Source organism: Podarcis muralis, chromosome 2 (genome assembly GCF_964188315.1).
Source record: "Podarcis muralis chromosome 2, rPodMur119.hap1.1, whole genome shotgun sequence".
Taxonomy (NCBI): domain Eukaryota; kingdom Metazoa; phylum Chordata; class Lepidosauria; order Squamata; family Lacertidae; genus Podarcis; species Podarcis muralis.
Window position 1 is genome coordinate 26199961 of NC_135656.1, and position 18868 is coordinate 26218828.

The 18868-nt window shown below is 42.3% G+C and overlaps 1 long non-coding RNA gene across 1 annotated transcript in view; it reads right to left on the minus strand.

The window, feature by feature from the left end:
* Positions 1–17675, minus strand: part of LOC144326713 (uncharacterized) — a 43965-nt gene extending 26290 nt beyond the window's left edge. Inside the window, exon 1 of the long non-coding RNA XR_013391691.1 lies at positions 16663–17675. This is a non-coding gene — a long non-coding RNA (uncharacterized LOC144326713). The remainder of the gene's footprint in view (positions 1–16662) is intronic.
* Between the last annotated feature and the right edge of the window lie 1193 nt (positions 17676–18868).

Below are 18868 nucleotides of genomic sequence, written 5' to 3' on the forward strand. Positions count from 1 at the left end.
ACCACCAAATTATGGCTGTTTCACCCAAACTAGAAGACTGATATTCTTTCTTCCACCATACATACTCTTCTGGAACAACACTTAGAACAACATATGATGGAACAACATGCTTTCCATCTCTGGTCTAGGCAACTATGCAAAAGCCACTGGCCACTCACAAGCAGAATATGAAAGGGATTTCTTTCCCCTGCTGCATGTTCACACTGTCCAGTATTCAGAGCTATCAAGAAATGGAGGTTTTATTTAACTCAGGCATAGGCAAACTCGGCCCTCCAGATGTTTTGGGACTGCAACTCCCATCATCCCTGGCCACTGGTCCTGTTAGCTAGGGATGATGGGAGTTGTAGTCCCAAAACATTTGGCGGGCCGAGTTTGCCTATGCCTGATTTAGCTAGATGCATAATAGCTTTTGAAGCTTTTTTTTAAAAAGCAATCTAGAAGAACATATGGCTGATTTCAGATTTCCAGTAACAAAGGAAAGGCAAGTAGGGCACATTATCTTGTGTATAATGCAAAAGGCAATAAACTTTCTTTCCAGAAATAGGTGTTTTATGGCATTTCCACTAAATTCAGATTAAATCTTACTCTGGGTACTATGCACCTCCAATCTCTATCAATAGCATATGCACTGCCTTGTGAAAGTCCTGTTCCACCTTGGGTGATGAACCGCTGAGTCAGCTCTCAAAGTTCCTCTGATTCATAGAAATCTCTGCCTTCATTTTAGCCACTTCCACAAACAGGAAAATTGCATATATATATTTTCTGATCACAGAAGAGGAGTCACAACCCTTATGCTGCCGGCTGCCACGTTGCATTGCTTGTGTGAGTAGACCACTTGCATCTCTCATTACTGGTCAAGATACTAAAAATAAAAAGGTAAAGGACCCATGGATGGTTAAGTGCAGTCAAAGGCGACTATGGGGTTGCGATGCTCATCAGGCCAAGGGAGCTGGCATTTGTCCCCAGACAGCTTTCCGGGTCATGAGGCCAGCATGACTAAACTGCTTCTGGAACAACGGGACACCGTGATGGAAACCAGAGCCCACGGAAACACAGTTTACCTTCCTGCTGCAGTGGTACCCATTTATCTACTTGCACTGGTGTGCTTTCAAACTGCTAGGTTGGCAGGAGCTGGGACAGAGCAACGGGAGCTCACCCCGTCATGGGGATTCGAACCGCTGACCTTCTAATCGGCAAGCCCAAGAGGCTCAGTGCTTTAGACCACAGCACCACCCGCATCCCTGGTCAAGAAACTAGTGAACTGCTTGAGAACGGCATGTGAGAACAAGTATAAAGCAAACAGCAAGGAAGGTAGGTTCGAACTTTTATTTAACTTTTATTGAACCACACCAATGGTGACCAATTGTTAAACTGCTATATTAAGAGGGGGTCAAATTCTTCATTTAACAGTACTTCAAGACTGCTGCTCTTTGGGGGTGGGATTCCATCACATAACAGCAAATTCAAGCTGCACAATTATATTTGATCGGGAGCTGTTATGCAACATATCTGCTTTCCTAAAAGATCGGGCTTTGGCAATAAGGAAAATGATAGGGAAATGCACTGCAATGTGTGCAACACTTTCCTGTTGCAACACCTTCTCACTTCCCTGCAAACAAATCAGGATGGATGTGCAATTCACAGACTGTCTTGAAGCAATGAAAGAATACAAAAGGGACTGTGGGATGTATGTTCTTGCAGCAGTATTTGATAATTTCAGAGATCATTTTCTGCCATATGTTATTCCTTTTGTATTCTTACTATCAATTAGTGCCTTTTAATTCTCAACAAAAAATGTATATTTTTGATACTTTGAGATTACATCAAAACCTGAAGTCTCTGAAACTCAAACCCCACTGGAGACCCCCACTAATGTAGTATAGTAAAGAGCATGTTTTCCTGACAGTGCAGTCCTGTGCATGTCTACTCGGGAGTAACTCCCATTGAGGTAATGTGCAGAGGACTGCAGCTTGAGGCCCTCCTTCCTAAATTTCCATTACTGAATTTTGTAAGTGAGAATAACAGCCTAATGAAAGAGGTTTGAAGTCAACCAGGTCTTGGTATTCTATTTGCATGAAAGAAAAACAATACAATACAAAATCCCGCAGTGAAACTGTTGCTCAAAGAATTTCAGAAACATGCTTCATTTTAAAAACACACTTTGAAAATAGTCATATTTACAAAATTGGCAATATCCAGATAGCTTTTTTTTTCTACCCATAACATTTTGGCACTGAGAGAGACCAGTGTTCTAAACCATAAAATTAGACGTCTGGATATCTAAGGACTTTTGTCGTCACAGCAACAATCCCCTCCCTTGCCAGCACAACTGTCATTCTCCCCAGTGTGCCGGAATTCATTTGTTTTCATTCATTCCTTATCAAGTTACTTGAATTTGAGTCAATGCTCAAAACGTATTTAGAGAAGAAAAAAGTGGTAGGTTTTCAGGAAATAGCAAGTTCTTTTTAACCGAGATAGAAATCATTTGGCAAGAGATGACAAAATACTTTTAGTTTTCTTTCGGTAGTTAAAAAAACAAGAAAGAAAGAAAGAAAGAAAGAAAGAAAGAAAGAAAGAAAGAAAGAAAGAAAGAAAGAAAGAAAGAAAACTGGAGAAGATAGGAACAGAGGAGCAGAACTTTTCAAAGAAGAAAGGGGAGAAGTCCTTTGCAAATATGACATTATTTGCAACTGATATTTAATAAAGACAGATCTGAGAGTCCGTTTTATAGATTCTGGCTGTTGTTTTGTACAATAAAGTCAAAGCCAGCTACTATGCATACAGAAAGCTAGTGTGTCAGAAAGAAGGCTACCCTTCTTCTTGACATGCTCGCTTGCTATGTACATGTTGTTTTCCAATCCACACAAACAATTCTTCACCTGTAGTCATGTGGCAGAGTCTTGCAAAAGCTGCACCACATGGTTTTATTATGTCAGTGAGTTTGCAAACAACACTTATTTATTGCAGATCAGCCATATGATGCAGTCAATTACCATTTCAGGTCAATTATTGGATAGAAACAGCCATAGTGTCTTTATCTGAAAAACCTGGGTGTGTAACCTGGTAACTGTGGCACCTTGGAAGGTGCATTTTGGAAGCAAGTCTACAAGCTGATCTCAGGGCCCTACCACATCTAGCCTAACTTTTGTTTGGATTTTGCCATTTTGAGCAAGTCTCCTCTGTGATTTCCTTACACCGCTTACTGTCTATTTTTACTGTGCGTGCATTTTGTCATAGCTTGGACATTTTGTATTCAAAATGATAAACATGAACATGTATATTGGTTGCCATCCTGTCTCAGTGGCAAGAAGGTTATACTACCTGGAGAGAGCCAGTGTGATATAAAAGTTAGAGTGTAAGACTATGACCTGAGAGACCAGGGTTCGAATCATGAATGACCTTGGGCCAACACCATCTCTCAGCCTAACCTAACTCACAGGGTGCTGTGAGGATAAAATGTGGAGTGGGGGGAGAGAACCATGTTCACCCCCTTGAGCTGCTTGGAGGAAAAGGTGGAATATAATTGTAACAAATAATCATAATAAGATAAATAACTGATACAGTAACTATGCAATGAATTCAAATAACTCTGCTAACTTAGGGCAGATTCGTACAACTATGGGGAAGAGATGTGCAGGAACTCCCAAGTTTCCTGGGTATTTTCCAGCTGTGTTTTCCCATGGGACCTTAATTTGTTCCAAGGCTCACCAGAGGGTAACCGCTGCTCCTGTTTTCAGTCCGCCTCTGAACAAGTTTAGTCTTTTACTATTGACAAAGTGTATTCCCACATCTTTGGGATTAAACGACCATTTTACACCTCAGACGACATTGCTTCCAGAGAGGTATTCACCTCACCTAACACCTTTTCCCTGTTAAGTCCTACTTTTCAACCACAATACCAGAACTTTGCCCCAGCTAAATACAAATATATATATAGAAGCCAGAGTGTATGTCAGACACTGCAACCCCAAATACAACCACCCTTTCAAAGGTTTTATTAAGCTATCTATCTGCAGATCAACTCCCCAAAGGCTTAAATTTAACTCTCAAAAAGCTGTACTTGCAGATCTTCAGATTTCATCCCTCCATCTCCTGCTATGGTAACTGAAAAGTGACAGCTTGCATTCTTAATTTCTTTTTTAATTGGTGTGTTTGTGTGTTTGTTTTTAACAGAAAGCAATGTTTTTTTCATCCATTATACCCTGGATGCTGTCCAGCATTTAACAGAAACAAACTGCACCCTCATATACACAATAATCCTTAGGTGTGAGGTGACTGAAGTTTTCGTTCTGACCATTTTTGAATAAGAAACATATGTTTAAAATAAAAATTTGCCTGTGTGGGGAGCTGCTGTTTGTATAAACCTAGTAGGCTGCTTCACTTAAGCATACATGGTTAATGGGAGAGGCACACTTGTGCAGAGTTCCAGACAGTGGTACCTCGGTTTACGAACTTAGTCCGTTCCGGAAGTCCATTCTTAAACCAAAGCCATTCTTATACCGAGGTGCACTTTCCCTAACAAAGCCTCCCACCGCCGGTGCCCTTCCACCGTTCGGATTCTGTTCTTAGACTGAGGTAAAGTTCACTAACCTGAACACTACTTCTGGTTTCGCGGAGTTCGTATACCAAATAGTTCATAAACAGGGCTGTTCTTAAACCGAGGTACCACTGTAGTGCTTTATGTCACTTAGCTATGGGCCTGGCTAGAATTATAAACATAACTTGTTCACGTCTCTCTCTCTCTGTGACTACTGAATAAATTACATGGTAAGAACACTTCTTGTTTATCTGCTTTTTGGCTGCCACCAGGGGAGTGATCAGATTCCCTGAAGCCTGAAGTGGGCAGGGGGTTACCCTGCATAATCAATGATAAGACTCAGCGTGCACACACCATCTGAATGGCAATGCCCATCAACTTTGTAGGGGTCCAGACCCCTCATATATTTTATGGGGGGGGGTGAAGAGACCTTGACGCCTAGGAGTTGGTTCCTATGAATGGGATATACATGCCATCCCTGTGTGCACACATCAGAGCACACAAGGAGTTCTGAACTTCAGGCAACGTTGCTTCTTTTAGGTCAAAAATGAAAAACAAACAACATTGCTTTCTAATAAAATAAAATAAAAAAGTCTGACAAATTAAAGAGAGATTAAAAGGCAACGGGTCTTCAACACCTAGCACAAAGATTCTCATGATTCACCACTCAAGGAAAGTCTAAGGAGCGTCTGACTGGCTGTTCACCTGGAAATAGGAGGTTGTATAATATATTTGTGGCATTATAGAACGTATTAAGAGAGAAGGCTGTTTGTTGGGTGACTGGAAGTTAGAGACAGCCTCAGTAATAATTGCAATGTTGAGTGGGCTACACCAGTCAGTTAACTAGTCTGTGACTTCAGCGCTGGATATTTGTTAAGTGCATTTTAAAAAAAAATAGAAGGGGGGAGGATGGAAAACTTGGTAATATGGTTTTAGGGTTCTAGTACACAGCTAATGAACTAATTATATGGCATGGATGAATAGACCCTACTTTACAAAGAACAATATCCTACGTCCTGCACCATTTACAGTATTCTCAACTCTTCCCTATTTTTATAGCTGGTATTGGGAGACTGGATAGAGGGGTATGGGGTTGGAATCTATTTTTTATTAGGGGAAAAAAGATCTGAGTGTATTAGGCACAGTGCCAGTAGCCTTAGAAACTTAAGATTTTTCCATCTCCATTACAAGTTGAAGTAAAACCTTCATATAAAATTGAAATGAAAGGGCACATTATTATCCCATTTTGTAACGTTTGCCTGGAAGTCAAACTTGGGAATACATCCTTTAATTATTATTTTTTTTCCTTCTTTGCAAAACATTCTGATACACTGAGCACTATAGACATTTTTTCTCTCTTGCCTTTAGCTGCTCCTGTAACTGATATTACCAAACCACAGTTAATTATTTTCTATGGCCTACGTGAAGATTTCTCCCTAAAAGTGCATGATCTAGGATATACAGCAGAGCTTTCAGTGTGTCAACACCTCAAGAATGGAGGCCTAGAACAACACCAACACTGACATTTCTCTCTACAAGCCTGACATCCATTTGTTTTTCTTACCTAACTCATGACACTGCTTACCTAGCTCAGTGCTCCTCCTATCAGCTCTCCACATCGCCTTCAGTCATGTGCCCTCATTGGCTATTCCCAACATATTTCCAAATTCAAGATCAGATTTAAGGACCAGAATGGGACAACAAGCAGTCGTGAGATTATGCATCCAACTAAAAAATTTGTTGGGAACTTCTTCCTAAAATGCCCCCACTCCAGGGAAAAAACACCATTAAAACTCCTTACCCTTAGGCAAGAAAACTCAATTTTTAGTGGCAAGAACATGTCTTTGCATAAGAGAGGAGAGGGGGAAAGAGGGGTTCCTTCAAAAAATGTGAGTTATTGTGCCAAAATGTAGGTTTTCTGAATGTTGTGGTGTTAGAATTCAGTTTGAATCCGGCACCGTGGGCGATATTTAACTAATAGCTTCACAAGTGCAAAGATTTGCAATAACTCAATTGGATTTTCTTGTCTCTCCTCCCATATGCGCACCCCGTGCTACCCCCAAATCTCCTCCAGAGGATTGGGGTGAACCCAGAACAGATTTTGGGGGCACAGAGGGAGGGGGGAAAGAGAGAGAATGTTCCACACGGATGGAGCATTCTCCTTAGCACTACTTTGAATACAACCCAATGTTTGAAAACATTGTTGTGGATTTTTGCCCCAACAGTAGTCTTAACTACATCTAAGAAATGTATTGGTACGAATATGGTATATTTATCAAACCACTCTGTTGTATTGCTGTTTTCAATTTCTTTCTGCAAAACTCTGAGCAAGTCTCCTGGTTTTCCTTATTTCTCTATTTAGAAGAAGAGGTCCTATTTACCTGACATCCACAGATGGAAAAATGAATTAGTGCTAGATCACATGAATATTCCTCTGCAGAACAAATAATCTGCTGCTTGTCTGTTCTTTGAGCTAATTTCTCATTCTAGTAAAAAGAGAGGGAGAGAGATCAAAAGCCAGATGATCAGAATTTCAAAGAGCAAGTTCTTATCAGTGGATGGTGTGCACCCCTTTTATTTAAAGTATCTACAGCCAACTTTTCCTTATAAAAAGCTCAAAGGTGCAAGTTGTTTTGTAAGTTGCTTTATAAAAAGTTCAACAAAAACAAAACACAGTTTACTAATTTACTGTATTGGTTACCCAAAACAGTAGATTCAAGAACAAAACTAAACTCACAGCAGCAAATTACAAACAATAAATTCCAACCACCTATGACAAAAAAAAAAATGCTTTTTAAAAAACACTATTGTTGCCACAAAGTCATTGTAACCCTAGGGACTTATAAAATTCATCACCATGGATGAGCTTTATCAGAAGAACAGGAAAAGTATGCTCCTGTTATTCTTTCTTGATCTCACAACAGCTTTTGATGCTATTGACCATGGGATCCTTCTGAGGCAACTTAGGGCTTACTCACTGTTTGCCTTGCTCTTTCCAGCCAGAGGTTCACGCTTTAACACTCCATGTCTGAGCATTTGTGGTGGGTGTTACCCCAATCATTTCCTGCAAAAGCCCACTCTTTACAGCTGAATCAGACCAAACATTATTTCAGGTTTTCTGTGGGTTGCTGTTTGCTCTGATAGAGCTTTAAAGAGCAGGGAAAGCTCTGGAGAGAGAGAAAAGTGTGTGTGTGCTTGGAAATTGAGCTTTAAATCACAGCCCAGGGTAGATACGTAGCCCATGGTACCCCAATTATTAGAAAAAGCGGGAAGCTGAAATATCTTCCCTAAAAGAAGTATCTAAATTTTACCTCAGTACTTACAGATACTGCAAGGGGCGGGTGGCGCTGTGGTCTAAACCACAGAGCCTAGGGCTCACCGATCAGAAGGACAGTGGTTCGAATCCCCGCAATGGGGTGAGCTGCCATTGTTTGCTCCCAGCTCCTGCCCACCTAGCAGTTTGAAAGCACGTCAAAGTGCAAGTAGATAAATAGGTACCACTGTGGCGGGAAGGTAAATGACGTTTACTGGTTCACCAGAAGCGGCTTAGTCATGCTGGCCACATGACCCGGAAGCTGTCTGCGGACAAACGCCGGCTCCCTCAGCCAGTAAAGCGAGATAAGCACCGCATCCCCAGAGTCATCTGCAACTGGACCTAACGGTCAGGGGTACCTTTACTTTTACTTACAGATAAGAGGGCAGAAAGCTGGAAGTAGCTACACACCACTGTGATTACAACCATTTCCTTGTTTTGTTAGATAAACAAGCTATATTTAACCAGGTGATGCTATCAGGAATGTTCATTAAAGTTTGTAGCTCCAGGGTTTGTTTCACCTCTTTTTGTTGTTGCTGCAAATTTCACATTTATTTTTAACAGTAAAAGGAAAGGCGTCTTTCAACTATGTCAATAGACTGAAACGAAAGCCCTGTTCCTGTTGGATTTGATTTCCCTTCTGCCCTGTTACAGGTAAAGTTACAGATTTCTAATATCATACATTTCAGGGGAAGAAGGAGAAAAAATTGCAGGGGGCTCATTCTCTCTCTCTCTCTCTCTCTCTCTCTCTCTCTCTCTCTCTCTCTCGATACATCCTTCCTTCCGCCCCTCTCAATCAATTAGTAGGCAAAGACTTCCGAAAAGCTTTTTCCTTCCTAACCTTTCACAGGCTTTTGCAGTAATGACCCTGGAGAGATCAACCTGGACCTTTGAATGGGGTTGGTTACCCTCCCAGGGCACCGTAAGGTGACCTTCCCTGATTCCCCCTCTTCCTTTTCTACCTCCTCCTGCAGTTCTTACATTCTCAGGAAGGAGGGAGAAAGGGAGAGCTAATGTTCTCTAGATCCCACTAGATAATGTTTCCTCTCTGGTGTCGTTTGAAACTGAGGATACGTGCAGAGAGAGCCCAGGCTCATTGCTTTAATAAATAACAGCTAGTGTACCTGAAGTCATGATGAGGAAGCACTTTCTGTTTCTAATTTCCATCCTCTGTATTGCTAACCTAGACCTGCTCTCCGTGATGCTTCTGAATCCTGAGTTCATACTTTGGAGTTACACAGCTGCTCGATAATTTTTAGCACTTTAAATTTAGTCTTTCTTTTCTTTTCTTTTTACCTTTCTTAGAGAACTCCAATAGATACAGATGCTGAGATTTTGTGATACTGGTGTACTTTTCCAGTATTGTGCTGGAAATGGGGCTGTTATGGCTTGGATTGTTTTTTTAAAAACTCAGATCTTTCGTATGGTTATTCAGATATTCAAGTTTATTAATGTATTAGAATGGAATAAGTCTGTTGTGGACAGGAGCCAAATGAGCTCATATCACTGGTGCTCTACACTTAAAAGGAAACAGCTTTCGCATTATCTAGACCAGTGATTAAATTGCAATTGCAGAATCGCTGCTTCCAGACCACACTTCAAACTATGATAAACTGGCAAACCAGAGTGAATAGGAAACAAGGGAGGTGAGTAAGAGGAAAGTGAAGTGAACAGAGACCAAGGGTGCCAACTTGAATAAAAGATTGGGAGACTCAGGTAAGCCCCGCCCCACATGATTGATCACAAGACATGGCGCAAGCACACTCTTTGAATGGCAATGCCCATTAACTCGGGGGAAGCAGCCCCTAGGAGTTGACTCCTGTAGCAGAGACTGTATTTTCCTATAATCTCAAAGAATCTGATGACCTTAAGCACCCATTAAACTAATGCTGTCTACATTTAAAATGACCATGTACGTTGTTCAGAAACTTCCACAGCTACAGAATGCAATTGCTTGCCCTTGGACAGAAAGAGAAAGATGAGAACATATGCACTTGCAACTAGTTAATTCCTGGGCCCAAACACAATGGACCACATATAAAATAATACTAAATAATTGTGCTACCTTGAGGATTAGCACTAGCACAGCCAGGCTTTCCCCACTCTCCTCCTGTAGTCTGCATCCCTTGCCATCATAGGTGCCAACTCCCTGGGGTTCTGGGTGCCCGAGCCCCCACAAAACTCCCCATGAAGGGGCCAGGCACCCATACATTTGGGTGCCAGGGCCATGCTCACTGCATGGCACCCAGAGTCGTGGGCTCAAGCTGGCACTCCTGCCATCCCCAAATATTCTCTGAGAACAGATTTTGGGGGTGTATGGGTGTGGGGAGGGGGGGACAAATGTTCCATTTTACAAGGGAAGGGACAATTTACTGAGTTGAATGCAACCCTAAATAATATGGAATCCACATGTCTTGAGCCCTAAGACTTAGGGACATAAGGCTTGGTGACTCCAGTCTTTTGACATATGTCACTCACTGACAGGAGACCCACCTCAAACCTCAGCCATCTCAGGAAAATGCTCTGAGAATTCCCACCATTCTGGACCACTGCTTGTAGTCTCTGGTATACTGCTTAGCTTATTTTTTGTCTCCGATATATATTGCAATTTTGGCATACAATTTTTTTTTATAGTTTCTTAACTGCAAGTTCAGCATACTGAATTACACATATTTCTTTAATATGGTTATAAACTGCTGGGAACATTCACCATGAGAACATAAAGCTCTTTTTCACTGTGTGGGATAAATCATTTTTTTAGTATCTCAACTGTCTCGTCTTTTAGCCAGCTTCAAAGATGATAGCTCATTGTGCCTGAAATCAGCACATTAGTGCTCCAGGAAATGTTTCTTGCATGCCACCTCCATCCCTACCCATCCAAGCTGGGAGCATCCTTCTGCTGCTCTGAGAAACTTAAAACGGGCTAAGGAGAGTTCTTGTCCATTTTTATGTATCTCACCTTTCTGCAGCCATCTGCTCCCCAAGCAGACTGCTGAGAAATTATGCATGTCACACCGTCAAAGGGGCAAACATTCAAATCACAGCTGGGCATTAATAAATACATGATGTATGTATCCATTTCAGAAGTCCCATTTGGTCCAAGGCGGGAGAGAAAAAAGAACAGGCTAGCGTTACAAACTTAAGATCATATTGAAGTATCTACAGTATTTTCTACAGAGATACCATTTAGGTTTCCAAGCCTGTTTCCTTATCAAAGAAGCTATCGAGTGCCCTTCAAGGCTACTAGAAAAGTCAAAGCACAAGTCCAGGACCTACCCAATGTGCCCTCTTCCTTACCCAGAATCTAATAAAGATGATTAAATTTCATGTCTTTTCCTCCCATTGAAATCACCGCTCACTGCTCCAATAATAGAGCTCAGGAAATAAGGCATGACAACTTCCCTCATGAAATTTTAGAAGGCAGAGCAGGGGTCCGAAGGACAGGCCTGCAGCTGCAAGACTGGGCTGCTCTAATTAAGATTTCACCCTGCTGAGTAAAATCTAATCTAAGTAGAACAGAAAAAGGGAACTTTGGTTTGGTTCAAGCTGTCGCCTACCTGCTTCCTCCAGCTCTCACCCTAGCCCCATCTCAAATGCTGAGCTGCTTTCTCTCTCTACTAGAATAGGGGAAGAGTTCATCTCACAACGAATTCCACGTGTTGCTATGAACATAAGCACTACCCTCTTGAGTCAGGCATACCAGTGAACCCCCTAGCACAATACAGTGGTACCTCGGGTTAAGTACTTAATTCGTTCTGGAGGTCCGTTCTTAACCTGAAACTGTTCTTAACCTGAAGCACCACTTTAGCTAATGGGACCTCCTGCTGCTGCTGCGCTGTCGGAGCACGATTTCTGTTCTCTTCCTGAAGCAAAGTTCTTAACCTGAAGCACTACTTCTGGGTTAGCGCAGTCTGTAACCTGAAGCGTATGTAACCTAAAGCGTATGTAACCAGAGGTACCACTGTATCCTTTATCCAACAGGATCAGGACTTTTCAGCAGAAATACAGAGAAAATCAATGAAATCATAAGTTAATTCTTATATTCACTGCCATCCATCCATAATCCCATTGACTGGGTTTTCAGGAAACGTATTAGGTGAGATTATTATTATTATTATTATTATTATTATTATTATTATTATTAATAATAATAATAATTTCATATCTATACTGCTTTATATTTTAAAGAAAACAATGTCAAAGTGGTTTACAACACATTCAAACATCAAATAAAACAATCCATAATAAAACAAATTCAAGCTTCATGTCAAATATCCCAAATCCTTCTGCAAGTATTTTGCTTTCCCCATACAGTCATACCTCGGAAGTCGAACGGAATCCATTCCAGAAGTCCGTTTGACTTCCATAACGTTCAGGAACCAAGGAGCAGCTTCTGAGCTGCAAAAGCCACGACGGATGTTTGGGTTCCAAAGAACATTTGCAAACCGGAACAATCACTTCTGGGTTTGCAGCGTTTGGGAGCCAAAACGTTCATCTCACAAGGCGTTCGACTTCTGAGGGACGACTGTATTTATTTATTTACCTACTTAATTTATATAGCTGCTCCACAGCAGAAGAACTCTAGGAAGCCAGTGTGGTGTAGTGGTTAGAGCACTGGACCAGGACCTGGGAGATCAGGGTTCAAATCCCCACTCAGGAATTAAGCCCACTAGGTGACGACTCTTGGCTGGTCACAGCCCCCTGATAGTGGGCTACGCCTGACAGTGTGCTGAAGTTTCTCAGGTATAGCAATGAAATGCAATTCACTAAATGGGTAGCCAGCTTGCAGTCCTGGTACCTCAAGGGGTATAGGCTGCAGGATTTGGCGGACCTAAACAGAAGCAGCAGGGCCTATGACATATAGCCTGTCTACATTCCTCTTTGGATCTCCAGGTTGCTTGATATTACCATACAGAACATCACATCTGGCACTAAAAATGGCAGCCCTAGGTAAAAGCCATCTCTCCATAATGCTTAGGCACCCCTTACCCATCTCATGATGCTATCACAGCATGCCTTTTCTCACAATCACTGGCTCCTGTAGTGAGGAATGATATGGTTATATATGCCTAAATCCCGCAATCCAAGTCGTTTTCCTTCCCTCTTTCTTTGAGTCAAATTTCCTATTAAATTTTAAAATCTTGACATATATATTCCAGATTCCAAATTTGTTATACATTTCTCTTTAAACTTTGACTCCCTGCCTTTCCCTCTATGCTGTTCTTAATCCCATCCCATTTACATATTGCATTCTAATAAACATTTCACCTAAAACATATTCTTCCATTTCATATATTATCAATCTTCTAGCACTGCTCATATTTCAAATCCTACTCATGATTTCATCTGATTATGAATTTGTTTTCAGATATCCCCCAAAGGGTTTGCATTCTTCCATTCTTCTTGCATTAGTGTGTTCTCTTCTTTCCTGTTCTGCGCATACAAGATTCTGGCTGCTGTTGTTGCATACAAAAATAAGTTAGGCATCTTTGGGGGGGGGGGCACAATCCAAGGCACTTTCCATCTGGCTCCCAGGAAGTCTCCCACTCAGGTACTGACCACACCTGGACCTGCTTAGCTTCAGCAAGTTGGTGGTCTCATGTGCCTTCGGCTGATACCTTGATGGCTGCCATTTTCAGCATAAAGGTGAAATGACATCAGAGTGTGGTGGGACAGGACAGCATTTTTACTGCAGAGTACACAGTAAAAACCTGGCAGTCTAAGAAGGCTGGCCACCTCTGAACTAATATCATCTGTTTAGGATACTCTGCTCTGATTCACAGTAATGCTATATCTACATTCACATATCACATTCTTAGTTTTGTTTCAGGAATGTGAAAGAGGGAGGAATGTGAATGAGAGACCTAAAAGCAGTGCTCCTTCTTCCCACCTACAAATAAATTACAAAATATTGACAATTCCGTCCCTCACTCGGATAAGAATCTTTTGCTCCATGAGACCCAAGAGAGACGGTCTTCAGGCCAGTTCACTTTTTGTCCTCTCCCTCTTTTGACATTATCATTACTTTAATTAGGTTGTCACTCAAAAATGTCGGGAGAAGATTCACACACATAGATGGGGGAAGGGTAGGATGTCATCACAAACTCATTATTTCCTCAGAGGCACAGATTAGTGCAGCTGCAGAAGCCCATCTCTGGCTGTTTGCAGGGCTTTTGAAGCAGTTGGAACAGTGTAAAGCTCAAGAGAACCAGGGCAAGGGGGATGAGCCCATATTGACAGCGCCATTCAGTTCTATGGCTTAATCACAAACAAATATCTGCAACCGTACAGCAATTGTTGTGTGCAGCTAGGCTTGCCCTTCCTCCAAATTCAAGCCAGTCTACAAGTTGTTCCCCACTTTGATTTCTATCCTCATGCCAAACCTGTGAGGTATTCGAAGCTGTGGGAGAGGGAGAGGCTGGTTCAAGGTCACCAGTGGAACTTCCTAAATGCTCAGGTATTTAAACCTAGGTCTCTACACTCCAACTACTGAACCACATTGATCCTCTGCTGTATAACAGCTTACTTGCTCTCTCCATCCCCAGAAAGCAGCGCAATGCATTGTTCATTTACTCCCAGACTTGCTACCATTCCAATTGCTGTTGACATTAAAAAATGCTTTGCTATAACTTGGCCATAGCATTAAACACACTGCTTTCAGTCCTTTTTATTGTAGCCTAGGCTAGGGCATCTGTTGATTAAACCCAACACTGTGGTCTAAACCACAGAGCCTAGGGCTTGCCGATCGGAAGGTTGGCGGTTTGAATCACCGCGACGGGGTGAGCTCCCGTTGTTCGGTCCCAGCTCCTGCCAACCTAGCAATTCCAAAGCACGTCAAAGTGCAAGTAGATAAATAGGTACCTCTCCAGCGGGAAGGTAAATGGCATTTCCATGCACTGCTCTGGTTTCGCCAGAAGCGGCTTAGTCATGCTGGCCACATGACCCAGAAAATCTGTCTGTGGACAAACGTCAGCTCCCTCAGCCAGTAAAGCAAGATGAGTGCCGCAACCCCAGAGTCGTTCACGACTGGACTTAACTGTCAGGGGCCCTTTACCTTTACCATTACTAGCAATGTGACACACCTTCCTCAACTGTCTTTTAGTGAAGCCCAAATGCACAGTCCTATTGTCACACAGGGTGGTGGAATAAGCATGCCATAGGAAACGTTGTTGAAATTATTTACCAACAGTCTGTGGCAGCAATCTTCAAATCTCACCACAACCATTCACATACTGTCTCACACACTCTCTAAGGAAGCCCAACTGGCATATAAGCCGAGCACAGACCACTCTGTGCCATTAATGAAGCCCTTGTCGTTGCAATAGTTTTCACCCATTCTTGATTCCTTCAGACACCAGCTTTTAGAAAACAAGTTGCAATCATCAATCGTTGAATGGTGCATTGTTCCTTATTTGGCATTTTCTTTGCCTCTGCAAACTACAGTATGCTACCATAGGAAAGCAACTGGGGTGAGATGTTTTCCTCTTATGAAGAACCTAAATAGTACAATGAGAATCTAGGAACCTCAGAATATGCAGCTTGCTAAATTCAGTTATAATTCAGGTATACAGAGGGGCATTGCTTACAATGCCATTTTATTTTATTTTTCTCAATTGGGATAATATACTTCTCCCCTTTCGAAAAACAAAAACACCCTTCCGCAATTAAAAAGGGAGAGAGGGACCACTTTGTAGCAAAACTATTATCTTCATCTCTATGAAATAATTTTATGCATGTGGTTAAAAAGCAATTGAAAATTATTTAGCAACGCCCTGTTCTCTGATAGTATCTCCTTTTGACACATAGCAAAGTTGCACCAGGTGGAAAGAATATTGCAGGCTAGTGTAGCAAAGAACAGCGGCACCCAGGAAATGTCAGAGTCTCTCACAAGCAAGGCAAGACCCTTCTGTTAGGACGTGATACTTCCCATGGGGCATAAAAAGAGATTTAAACCACCAGCTGACAAAAATAATTGACTGTTTGCGGCCAATATTGGTGGCTTTGGCTGAGCTCCACCCCTGCCAGGAACACTGCTGTACAGGTGGCAGTCCCTAGTAAATCTCTGGAGACCAGAGGCACTGCCCTAGAATACGTTTCCTCATGCAGGGAACCTTATGCAACAGCTCAAGCATGTCAACTAAATGAGGAAGGGATGATGTAGTTTATAGGGAAAGTATAGGATTATAGACCTAGGGTAAAATTAGGGAGAGAAAACAATAGCAAATCATCTCACTGTTCACCAGTTGTTGCCGCACATTTGGGCAACAATTGTTGTGAAATCCCATTCGTATATATCCAAGGAGCAGAGAAAACTCAGTTTGGTACTGTGGACAGCGTTGGGGCAAGAGGCGGAAATATAGATACCATACAAAGGTTACCTCATGGTATTGCAGTGTCAACACACGTTTGTTGGAACAAATGCAGAACTAGTTACGTTTTTTAAAATACCCAAGAGACATTGAATCACAATTCCTTAGTCAATAGATAAGTTTGCACTGAGTGGGGGGTGGGGGCTCCCTGCCTGTTTTGGTCTCTATGATTCTACACATACACACACAATTTTATATACTCGGTGTACAAAATACACACCTGTCAACATACCCATAATGCCTGAAGCATATTTGTGAGTTTCTAACCAGTCAGGGAAATAAGCAACATTCATTCATTCAGTTTTCAAATAATTGTTTCCTTGGGTGAAGACTTATTTCAGATGCTGGGCTCACAATATTGCTTTCAGCACAAAGTAATCTGGACACGAAGACAAGAGTGTCGTCTTCTGTTCATTGTCAAGCTTTTAATTATTTCTCCTTACCTTCTGTTTCATGAACTTCGTTGTATTTTCTGATGCAGTTCTGAAGAAAAGAAATGTGTTTCAGATATCCGGGTTAAGTAGCCAGTGCATTGGTTTGTCTTAAGCATACAGAGTCCTTAAACGAAAAGGTCCTGAGGTTGAACATCCAGCATTTCCTGTACGTATATTGAAACACGACGTATTGGGCTCACTCCCTTACAGGTCTTGTCCAGTCTTTGGGATAGGAAGATGCCATTTCAACTGGTTTCTTCTTCTTCTTCTTTCACAGCCAAACTTTGTCATGACCCCAGTGCAGCTAGTGGCGTCTCCAGCATATACTCCCAGGAGCCAGCAAGGCCTTCACCACAGCTAGTAGATCAATAACGCATTTCCCCGGCATCAGATTGCCAACTTTGACAAAAAGGAAGGGGTTGGATGCAGATGCTCAAATGATGGAACTGAAAATAAAAACCAAACCCCATTGCAAACAGAGAACTAGCACAATCCCTACCAAGTTATTGAACTATATTGATAAGCTGATTTATAACCTGGAGGCAAAAGAGAGAGCCGAGCTTAACAGACCTGAGTGTGCTAGTCCTACAGGTAGAGAGGCCTAAGGGGCAAATGGAACCAGGTTGGGGGTTAATGCCAGCAGCAATTGCGGTCAGCCGGCTGTCGCCTCCGTCCTTCTAGCAGCAGGGAAGTGAGGCAGGAGAGTACCACCATCTGATCTTTTATAGCTCTTTGTTTATTAGCTGTGTGCCCCTATTTCATAAGGCAGTGCTTGCTAAGAGAGCACATGAAGGAAGGAATGATGAAGATGACTATTAGCTCTCGTCCAAGGACACCTTTTCTTAAGCCTCTTTCATAGCAGCAGGCATGGAGGAACAGCCTAGCAATTGTTCTCTCAAATGTCACCTTTCTGTATAGGCCACTGTGCCGGCGAAACCATGCTCTTGTTGGAAGACACTATTTTTTTTAATCCCCCCCCCCCTTTACCCATTAAAAAAAATAACTTTGCTATTCTGCACATATCTCCAAAGAACCTCGACTGACAAGGGATGCTTTTCTTCTTTTCCCAGCTGCCCTCTTCATCCTCTTTCCCCCTCCCTCTTTTCTTTTTCTCCCCCCCCCCCTTCTTCACACAGTTTGAACAATTTGTCTCTGTTCTATCACATTCCTGCGCAGTCCATTCTTTAGGTGCCCTGCATAAGATTTACACTTGGTGGAAGAACGGTGAGCAGGGAGGGAGGCGGGAGGAGTGGAAGGTAATACAAGGACTACATTTAGATAGAGCAGGAAAGTGAACCGAACGTAGTCCAAGATTGTTGTGCCATCAATTTAATACCTGAGCGAGGGAAACAAAGAGCCTTCAGAGAATTCGTGACCCTTCCCCCATCCCGAAGGGAACTGAGGGAAAGATTTTTTATTTTTTTTAAGGGTTGAAAGGAAAGGCACATAACATAATTAAAGCCTTCCAAGTCATTTCTTGAGGGGACAATATGTGATGATAGAGAACCACACAGGTTAATTGTACCACTGGTATTCACCTTATTATTAAAATGCTTTGGCATGAGGAAAATATCCTGCACCGGCATTCCAAAACCCCTCCGATGCGGCTGCTTCTGCTGAGGGTGGTTCAGCCAGATGTTGCGAGCGGGTATTGTCACAGATATAAAAAACAATGGCCTTAATAAAACCTAATATAGTGGTACCTCGGGTTACATACACTTCAGGTTACATACACTTCAGGTTACAGACTCCGCTAACCCAGAAATAGTACCTTGGGTTAAGAACTTTACCTCAGGATGAGAACAGAAATTGTGTTTCGGCGGCGCGGCGGCAGCAGGAGGCCCCATTAGCTAAAGTGGTGCTTCAGGTTAAGAACAGTTTCAGGTTAAAACAGACCTCCGGAACGAATTAAGTACGTAACCAGAGGTACTACTGTATAGAGAATCATTGACAGTGCTATTTTTATAGAAAAAGAGGTGCGGGAACTCACCATGAACACCTCCCTTGTTCTCTCAGAATTTGCAATGGTGCCCACCTGAGAGGTGCCAGAACTGACTTTCAGCAAGTTCTGGCAGCAAAAAAATAAATAAATCCTGATCACAGAACTGTACAGTTGGAAGGGACCCGGGGGGGGGGGGGGTCATATAATCTAGTGGTTCCCGGCCGGGAGCCCTGGGATATTCCATGGGGGCCACAGTTGAAAATTGCGTAAATG